Raw genomic sequence first — 9,715 nt, 5'->3', positions numbered from 1 at the left:
AGAGAGAGAGAGAGAGAGAGAGAGAGAGAGAGAGAGAGAGAGAGAGAGAGAAACTATATTGACTAGTCGACGATGTAGCATTCAGAGAAATGACATGTTTATATTCTCTCTCGAGCGGTGTGCACACGCACGCGAATTAATGGTGTCACGAAAAATCGATAAGAGTGTAATTAACTTCACAATGTGTTTACAAAAAATCGCGAAATAATATTATCGTGCACGATAAAAGCGCACCGATAGTAACAATGCAATGTATCCTACGATGACATTTTTATTCCGGAGGAAAAATATGTATTTCTTCAGCTGTCTGACATCGTAATTCAACGCTTTCAGCAAGCACTTAAGGTCGATTTTAAAGTCAAAGTAAGACCGGATATTTTCCTTCCGGCGGCTTCCTCGCTTCCATCTCGCTCGATCTTCTCATCCGCGCCGTGAAATTTACGTTTACACGTCAACATCGGCACACGATGTTGCGGCATAATTAAAATCGCTTATACGTTTTGCCTCCATTAAACCTCAATCCCGACATTTTTTTGCCGCAAAAAAGATTTCCCGCGAACAACATTTCCCCGTAATATCCAAGCTTCATCTGCTCGTTTACGACATTTACTCGCTACATCATTATTAGTTACAATTTACAATCTAATTGCATATACTTCCAACAAATACTTCTGATTTTTAATAAAAATTTTTAATAAAAATTAGATAGTTATAAATAATTAAATAATTCTAACAAAATTCTCGGTAGAAATTATACAGTTATAAATAAAAAGATAAGCTAAATATTGTGCGACGCGGTACAGTTGATGGCCTATAAAATCCATCCAAATGTTGCAGAAACACGTTATGCAGAGCATTTAAAGTTAAAATGTCGTACGAGTAATAGCAGTATTTAAAGTAATACTTTTAAGATTCAAAATCTTACCTATTTTTTTTTTAAACTAAATGTAACATAAGGATAACGTGAAATATTAATTAGTGGTTATCTCGACGATAAAGCGTACCTTTTACACCTCTTACTTTTCATTTTCAACTATAAACTTCGAAACGCGAAAATATGTAAAATTAAAACAACGAGAGTATGACATAAAACTTACTTTCATTTACAATGCACCCTCGATGGTGTGTTACTCTATATAATGCATAAGAAGTGTAATTTTATGTACCCCCTTATGTAATGCGTGCCTGTATCATAATGCACGTAGTCCGGGGTGAAGTGTAAGTAGGATATTCAGAAAGGCGACCATACGGAAGAGAACCTCGAGAAGGACGATTATGACTTGGGACAGTTTACCATCTGCGACGGAGGCAAGAGGCAAAAAGCAATAATAAAATTTGCGGCAGGTTTCATCATCTGCACATCAAACTTTTAGCAAATATTTGAAGGGTACATCAAATATATACTTCGTCGAACATGGCGCTTGGCGAGCCCCGTCTTCTTTCTGACTTTACTTACGCTGCAATTTACTTACAGAAGTACCTTCTTTAATTGCAGCAAAGTATTTCAAAAAATTTGTAGACATTTCTCGATATTTCTTTAATTATATTTATAGCGTTCTCAATAAAAATGTTAATAAAATTACAATTTATCGTGCTAAATGTTTTACGGTCCGTGCTGCTTCATATTTCATAACTTGATATTTCAAACGGAATACGGTAACGGGATAGTTGTAAATAGCAATATTTATCATGAATTTACGTTTTCTTTACGATGCATCGCGCAACTGAATACCGCGACGCGTGTGATGTATTCTGTGAGTTTGATAAATAATAAAAATATGATGACAACGAGTAAAAGAGACGCCGCGACGACGCACGCGTGTCGGGAAGAAATTGAGACAGTCTTTCATCTCGGAATCGCATTTGAATAGGTCGGAGAGCCATGATACGCTCGTTTATCTTCATGAAACGCGAAGTGATAGCAGTTTCATTCTTGCATGTCCGCCACGTAGAATAACTATTTACGAGCAGCGCGTAAAATTGATGCGGATATGAAGTGCGAGAGAATAATTGTAGCGACTACATGCACCTATCAAATATTACAGCTCTCTAATTACCTACGTGGTAAAAGCCAAGTCCATGCTATTAGGTATTCCCACTGTTCGTATTCACCGGAAGAGGCGTTTCATTTTATGTTAAATATAATTATATTTTGTTAAACATATAAAATATAATACATTTTCGAAAACCTAGTTTAACACCCTTGAATATTGAAGGGAAACACATGTGTACTAATGCATGTCGAAATCTAATAGCTGCAAATGACAGGTACATTTTCGGTTCGCGTCTTTAGAGATATCGACAATAGATAAATTATTGAAATAGTCGAAGATGTCGAGCGAAGCTAAGTTTCACCTACGCTGAAAACGGGAGAATGAGTGCACCGCGACTGCTCGATCTTCCTGTCTGACAAATAAAAAAAATATCCTTTTTTTCCGTAAAGAAAAGACGGGAAGGAAAGTTATAGCGCTGAAAATAATATATTGAGAACCGAAAATAACGAAGACGGCGGTGGTCATCCTTAATTCTCGAGTGACACCCGCAACGAAGATCCCGCGGGAGTTAATGTCGTTTGTCGCGGTTGATCTTCGACCTATCTTGCCCGCGCCAGAGACTACCGTGCCGGATTGCTTTGAATGATCACATGATGATCGATGACTTGCCCTTACTGTCCATGGAGCACGATTTAACGGTTCGTGGAGAGACGGGATGACATAAATGGCCCTGGGGAGAATCGCGCTTATCTATGCGCATTAAATGCGTACCTATCGGTGAACGCTTCTCATAACGACGTAGAGATGTGCCATTGCCCATGTTGACGAGCCTTCATCAATTACATAGAAAGAGCGATTTTCATTTGCTGAAATAACCAGAAATTTATCTAAATCTGAGAATAATTATGTTTAACCATCGAAATAATTATATTGGACGTCAAAACTTTTTACAGATTTAGAGCGATATATATGTATATTATTACTAGAGCAATCATCATGCTTTTGCATAACTATTTTGATAGTTAAACATATTTATATTCAGATCTGTATCTGGCTTAATTTTTATATACTTCAGTAGAATCGTTTGAATAAATTTGTCCGACTCCAATTTCTGTTCCTATATTTCTATACTTTGAATAAGAACTTATAATAGAAACTATATTTGAATTCAAGATTAAACTTCTAGTTACTTTATATATATTACTTTACATATAAGCTTAAACTATCGACACAGTAGATTGATGGTTTAAGTTTAAAACATCTCAGAGAATCTTGAATTTTTCTATACATTTTCGTGAAGATGTAAAATATATTTTTTTTATATATTTCTGTCATCATCAATATTCGTAGGAACAGTAATTACAACTCTTAGCAGTTCTATTTCCAACGGGAAATAATATTGAGGAAATGCAATATTTACAAAGCCTGTTGCGTCAAAGAATACGATATTAAAAGAGAGTTCCTTTACACACAATTTCATAATCAAAGCACTGTCATCCGTAATTCGTCATGCCGTTTCTCTCTCCACCTCTCTTTCACTCCCTTTCCCAGAATCCCAATCTCCCATCGTTCTACAGTCGTGGTTTTTCTCGCTCTACCACACTCTTTGTTCCACGATTTGTAGATCCCTCTGAATAGACTGATTTAATTATATCTCGCGCACAATATATACGTACACGCATATACGCGCGCGCGCGAGATGTACAAAGGATTGGGGAGAGGGCTCATCTGCATTTATGCGAAACGCCGAATGTGGTCTGACCACTGTGCACTGGCAAATATCGGTATTCGCGCAACGTTTCACGGCGAGGTCCGCGCAGTAGCCACCTATCTGAAATACAATTGGACGAATGGACTGAATCGCGCGATCTCTCGCGCGAGTCTTGTCGATCGTTTCAAAGCGCGTCCGGCGCTATTCGCAGGATTGTTACGTGAACGATGCACGCGCACGACGCGACGGCCGCTTAGGCCTGGCGCTCGGCGCCGAGATTGAAAAGTGTCGGATTCAATGGCATCACTGATTGAAAAAAAATAGAAAAAAAAACGCTCGCTCGTACGCACAGAGATTTACATTCGCGCGCGCACACGCGCGAGACAGAGACTTGCGTGGGTGTACAACGTGAATCGATACGCACAGAAAGAGAAGGAGAGGGGGGGGAGAGAGAGAGAGAGAGAGAGAGAGAGAGAGAGAGAGAGAGAGAGAGAATGAGCAAGAGAGGGAAGAAAGGGAAGGAGGGAGGGAGAAGACAGATTTATTTTAACATATATTTCGATAAAACATACGCGACAGAATCGTGTACGATGGTTGCGTGAGAAAATATCTTACCGCGCTTTAATTAATTACACCTGGTTTTGGTTTTAATGGGAATCAACGAGCGTACCGCTTTTATGTCAAAATTCAAAATGTTTCATTAATTAAATACCCAGTTTTAACAGAAATCTTGTCGCACGAGGTATTATCTCGCGGGTGTGAAATTTGCATCAACTATTGCAGACGATATTCGATATCACCGATTAACCTGTCAGGCATAAATAAAAGGTAAAAATAGATGGAAACGATCAGCTGAGGGATGTTATTAAAAATATTATTTATATCACATGTGCACATGTATCTTCTCGAATATCAATAAAAGATAACATTTTTAACCCATCTAACTTTATGAGAAACTATGAAGCTTCATGGATGTCTTATGGGTTGTTCAACAGGATATTGCATTAATATATTTGGACTGAAATAGTATTCTCATAACAGAAGCGAATGTGAGTGCGCAAAGAATAAAAGAGAAAGAAAAAGCGTTATTTTAAGCCCTTCACTAAAGCAAACACGAAAGATCAAAATAGCACGTGTAATAAAATTCTCCGAGTCACGCGATGCGATTAAAAACGAGCGAGTGCTCTGTCGGGTCCGCCCGAAAGTCACTTTCAACGAAATCATTTGCGTATATACGCGTATTACGTATAGGCCACTTGAACCGCATCGCTCGATTATTACTCACTCAAAATTTCAAGCCACTTCCGGCAGTCGTTCTTACGTCTTACAATCCGCTTTGCATCTCATTTTCGTACAAAAGCCGCGCAGGCGCACCAGCCAAATCCCATTCGCATAATCACCTTACACCGAAAATTACGAGTCTTTAAGCTAGTTTCGTGTGTAATATGTTTACCCTGAACGCGCTGGACTCACGAATCACCGGCGGCAACGACGCGACGGCGTTGTTCGCGACATATAATATAATGAGTCCTTCTCCGCGGAGGAAAAATACCGCACGGTGTGTTACTTAGAGATGTTAATTACTACAAGCGTTAATTGAACGCGACGAGACGAGCGCGATCGTATACTCTCTTCGTTTGCGATCGAGAGCGCTTGCTTTCCGGAGCGCTCGTGCCGAATGAAGCGAACAATGAGTGGGAGATCGAGAAAATTGAATTGCATGCAACGATTGCTGGGGGAATATTGCGAGCGGGCGGCTGCGCCGAGAAGAGTCCTCCACGAAATTATATATCAATAATTGATATGTCATTGACGTTTGAAATTCGTATTTATCGAATTCTCCCTCTCTGCACAACATATTTTTCTCGAGAGATCTCTAGATTCCACCACACAAGTCGTGTTGCGCGTAAAATTATAAGTAGTGCGACGATCGATAAGCTTTACGGCATATTGTCAATCATTATTCGATCGCGTGACAACGAAACACCCCAAAAGCTGTTTCAATGAGTTGGAATGTGTACTTTAATTGAAGGAAATATACACACACATATGACGCATTCTCTGTGTGTATCCGTATCGGTGATTCATTCTTTCTTTCAGTGTGCCACGTACGTCCGTGTGACGTAAAACGAACGTATGCAAAACTCAACTCGCGCAGATTCAGTGTCGACTTTAATAAGCCCTATTGACATTCAGTAGACGCGTCCTCGTCTCTTTAAACCCGCCTCTCTGCCGTGTAGACCCTCTTTTTCGCGCGTTTCTACCGAGCGAGTAAGCAAAGCCGCACTTTGACCGTACCTCTCGACCGACAATCGTTTCCGGTACAAACCGGCTTAATTGCGGACTGTCGCAGTTCCGGAGAACCACTACTCGTAACTCGTATAATCTATTTGCCTGCAAAAAGAGGTTATTAAATCGCGACTGGACGATGGATAATCTCTCGGTTGGGGCTTTCGTGTACGAGATGCATCAACTATTCCACAACTCCAATTTTACTATTCGTATTCACCGCCCGCGGTTGTTTGATGTTATTTGACATATTGCAAACATGCGGATATGGGGTTAGAGATTTTTTTGTAAAGAATAAAATATCAATTTATCAATTTATTAAAAGTTATATGTAAAATATACGTAATAATATTATTTTACCAACGATTGTACGTTATACTTGCAGTACGCACAATAATTCTGTCAAGAAATATATAATTTCTGTTTCTATCTCAGATAGAGCGATCGTTCTGCAGATGACATTGCAACGAGCAAGTTAATCAAGCGAGGTTTGAATTATAGCAAAGTTTCTTGTTGCGCTTCTCTGAAATTTACCTCGGTTATGCTGCATATATATGACTAGTGCGCGCGTATTCGCGATTTATTACCTCTAAAAAAGTGCAGTCCAAAGTAATGACGTCTAACCTGAGTGTATAAAAGCTGATAAAATTAATATTTAGAAAAACCTGCATTTTAATACTCATGATTGTTCAACTCATTATTCGTACGATTTGCTTGTAGTAGTCCGCATTTTCGTGACGCGGTCGCGAATATTTCCCTAACAGTTTTTTAATTCTATATATTATATCAGAATAAAATCGACTCCTCTTACATCACAATGCGGAAAAACTATTATTACGTTTTACCATCGTTTTGTCGCATTAATTATGTATGCATTCGTGTAACATAATAAGCATTTGCTGCCTCCAAACGATTGTCTTTGAAAAATACGCTCAACAATATGCATTATCAGGTGGTCTGCATAATTTCCTGCCATTTACATAGTAATTCAGCGACTAATAGAATCCATGCGTTACATCGCCGCGTTCGACTCGACGATAATGAACTTTACCACCAGCCTGCCCGTTGGATAGAGGCTTGGCGATCGCTATTAAACGCGATATTTCGTTCGGCGAATCGCGCGCCTAGTTATCGCCGATTAGATTCGTTACAAATTGCCGCTGCAAAATCGCTTGAAAATTCAACAATCTCTTGATCGTGTTATTACAGGTCTTTTATTTTATTACAAAAAGCACGTTATGTCAATTTTCCCATTGCGAATATAACCGTGATTTCGCGAGCACCTCGCTAATTATGCGTTAGAAATATGCAGTCCAAGAGCCCGAGGCTGTTCGACGAATGCTAATCATCGCGATATCATGGAACAATACTGCCGGCCGGCAACATATTACGTTCGACAAATTTTCTCCGGATGAAAGCGTTGTTTACTTTCGTAAAAATTGCGCGCCCATGTCGAAAATAATAATCGTGATGCGGCGCGGTCGCGTAAATTTGAGCAAATTTGCAAAATCGACGCAATCTTCCCAGTCTATCAAATAATTCGCAAGCAAACCAATAAATTCATTGTTCGCCAGCTATATGACGATTGCAATTCGATATCGAGTCATTAATGACAAGATTAATGCGAGTTTAATGCGAGGCGAATTTTTCCGCTAACGATTTAATTATTCTATGAAACGTGCAATGTATTATGTATTATTACAAGGAGCATATATCACTATATTTTTCACTTTTAATTTTTGACATGCCCATAGAAGAAACCTTTGCTTTTTATGCGTTAGACTGCAAATAATGCGTTTTGTGTATAATATACTTTTGTACTTTGTAATTTTTAATTATCGTTTATTTATAACTATGTAAAATCTTTTAAAACTACACTGAAGATGATCTGAATACAGACTGAAACGTTTGTAATTCATATTTAATAATTATTAACATATCCGAATATCGACACAAACACCTAGTTAATTGTGACTCTAATTGTAAGCCCTTTAATATCATTTTATTAATAATATTTGTGTAACAAAATAAAAGTGATATATGGACAATGTAAAAATATCTAAATTTATAAATATAATATATCAACTTAGATATTGTTTTAATATATTTAAATATTATTAATAGTATATTGTGCACCAAGGGAAGAAAGCAGCGTTTTTCAGACGAGTTTGAAGAATATAGCAGTTATTTTGAGTATTAGAAGGCATAAACGACTAATATGTATGTAGAAATAATACATGTATAAACAAAGGAAAGTCATTTAAAGCAGCGAATTGTTGCTTTCGGTTAAAGCAGTGAAAATTTTTATCCTTTTTACTCGCCTTCGGCTCGGGCGGCAAATCACAGTCTGAAAAAGCTTTCGACCCGAGGAGCATACGATATTTTTCACAACACTTACGGAAAGTTCGACTTCCATCCCTAGAGAGGGGCGAGAGTGGCCATTTCACGCCAGGGCTTACTTTCCTCCCTAGGGAAGAAAATTGATACTTTCCGGCCGCTATGCCGGGTGGAAAGTATCAATTTTCGGTAAAACTTAAGATTAAGGGCGACCTCACCGATTTCAACTACCTTGATATATGTTGTCAAGGTCATGACCCCGAGTGATCTTCAGAAAGTTTTAGCCGTCGCTCGTTATTCGTTAAAAAGTTATTAACAAAAAAAGTTTGAAAAATATAGCAGTTATTTTGAGTATTGAAAGGCATAAACGACTAATATGTATGTGGAAATAATACATGTATGAACGAAGAAAAGTCATTTAAAGCAGTGAATCGTTATATTAAACAGTCTTTTTGTTAAAGCAGAGAATAATTAGTATAGAAAAGTATATATATACAATTTTACATGTTAGAAAGCATGAATACAAAATATTCTCTGCTTTAACCATAATTGTATGATTGTAATTGTATGATTGTATTGTATAAACGTTATTGTTTACATATATTGGGCACATATATTGTGGGATAAATATCACAAAATGTAAATAAGCAAGATTACGAGCAAATTACTAGCTTCTGACCTTGGTTATTTACATTTTGTAGTATTCGGTCTATTTGGCGTGTTTGCGCTCATAGTCTATCAGTCATCTTTTGTCAATCGTTGTTGCAAGACTGATACAACTTAAAATGAAGCTTTACGAGTTTTTGGGAATATGTGATGATAAAAATAAACTCATAAAAGTACTTAAAGAAATAATTAATAATACATTAAATTATATAAGCTCAATCAAATATATGTAAACAATAACATATATATAGTTTCTAGTCAGATGTACTGTCAGTAAGGGGATATAATGTTGCCATTATTTCAAAAAACGGTTATCTAGTAAAGGATAAAAAGGATAAAAATTTTCACTGCTTTAACCGAAAGCAACAATTCGCTGCTTTAAATGACTTTCCTTTGTTCATACATGTATTATTTCTACATACATATTAGTCGTTTATGCCTTCTAATACTCAAAATAACTGCTATATTCTTCAAACTTTTTTTGTTAATAACTTTTTAACGAATAACGAGCGACGGCTAAAACCTTCTGAAGGTCACTCGGGATCATGACCTTGACAACATATATCAAGGTCATTGAAATCGGTGAGGTCGCCCTTAATCTTAAGTTTTACCCAATTTTCTTCCCTAGGGAGGAAAGTGATTACTTTCCGCCCGCTATGCCGCCTTGGCGTTGTGACAGGAAATTCTGAACTCAACGTCTCGCAGTCTAAACTCTCGG

General features: G+C 37.6%; 1 protein-coding gene across 1 annotated transcript in view; it reads right to left on the bottom strand.

Moving 5' to 3' along the window:
* The window catches only part of LOC112465659 (octopamine receptor Oamb), a 125,299-nt gene that overhangs the window by 56,772 nt on the left and 58,812 nt on the right, over positions 1–9,715 (bottom strand). The gene's annotated exons all lie outside the window — the stretch shown is intronic.

Source organism: Temnothorax curvispinosus, unplaced genomic scaffold, assembly GCF_003070985.1.
Source record: "Temnothorax curvispinosus isolate PA1 unplaced genomic scaffold, ASM307098v1 QBEX01015410.1, whole genome shotgun sequence".
Taxonomy (NCBI): Eukaryota; Metazoa; Arthropoda; class Insecta; order Hymenoptera; family Formicidae; genus Temnothorax; species Temnothorax curvispinosus.
Note: the sequence above shows the minus strand (reverse complement) of the source record. Positions and strands in the feature narration are given on the sequence as shown.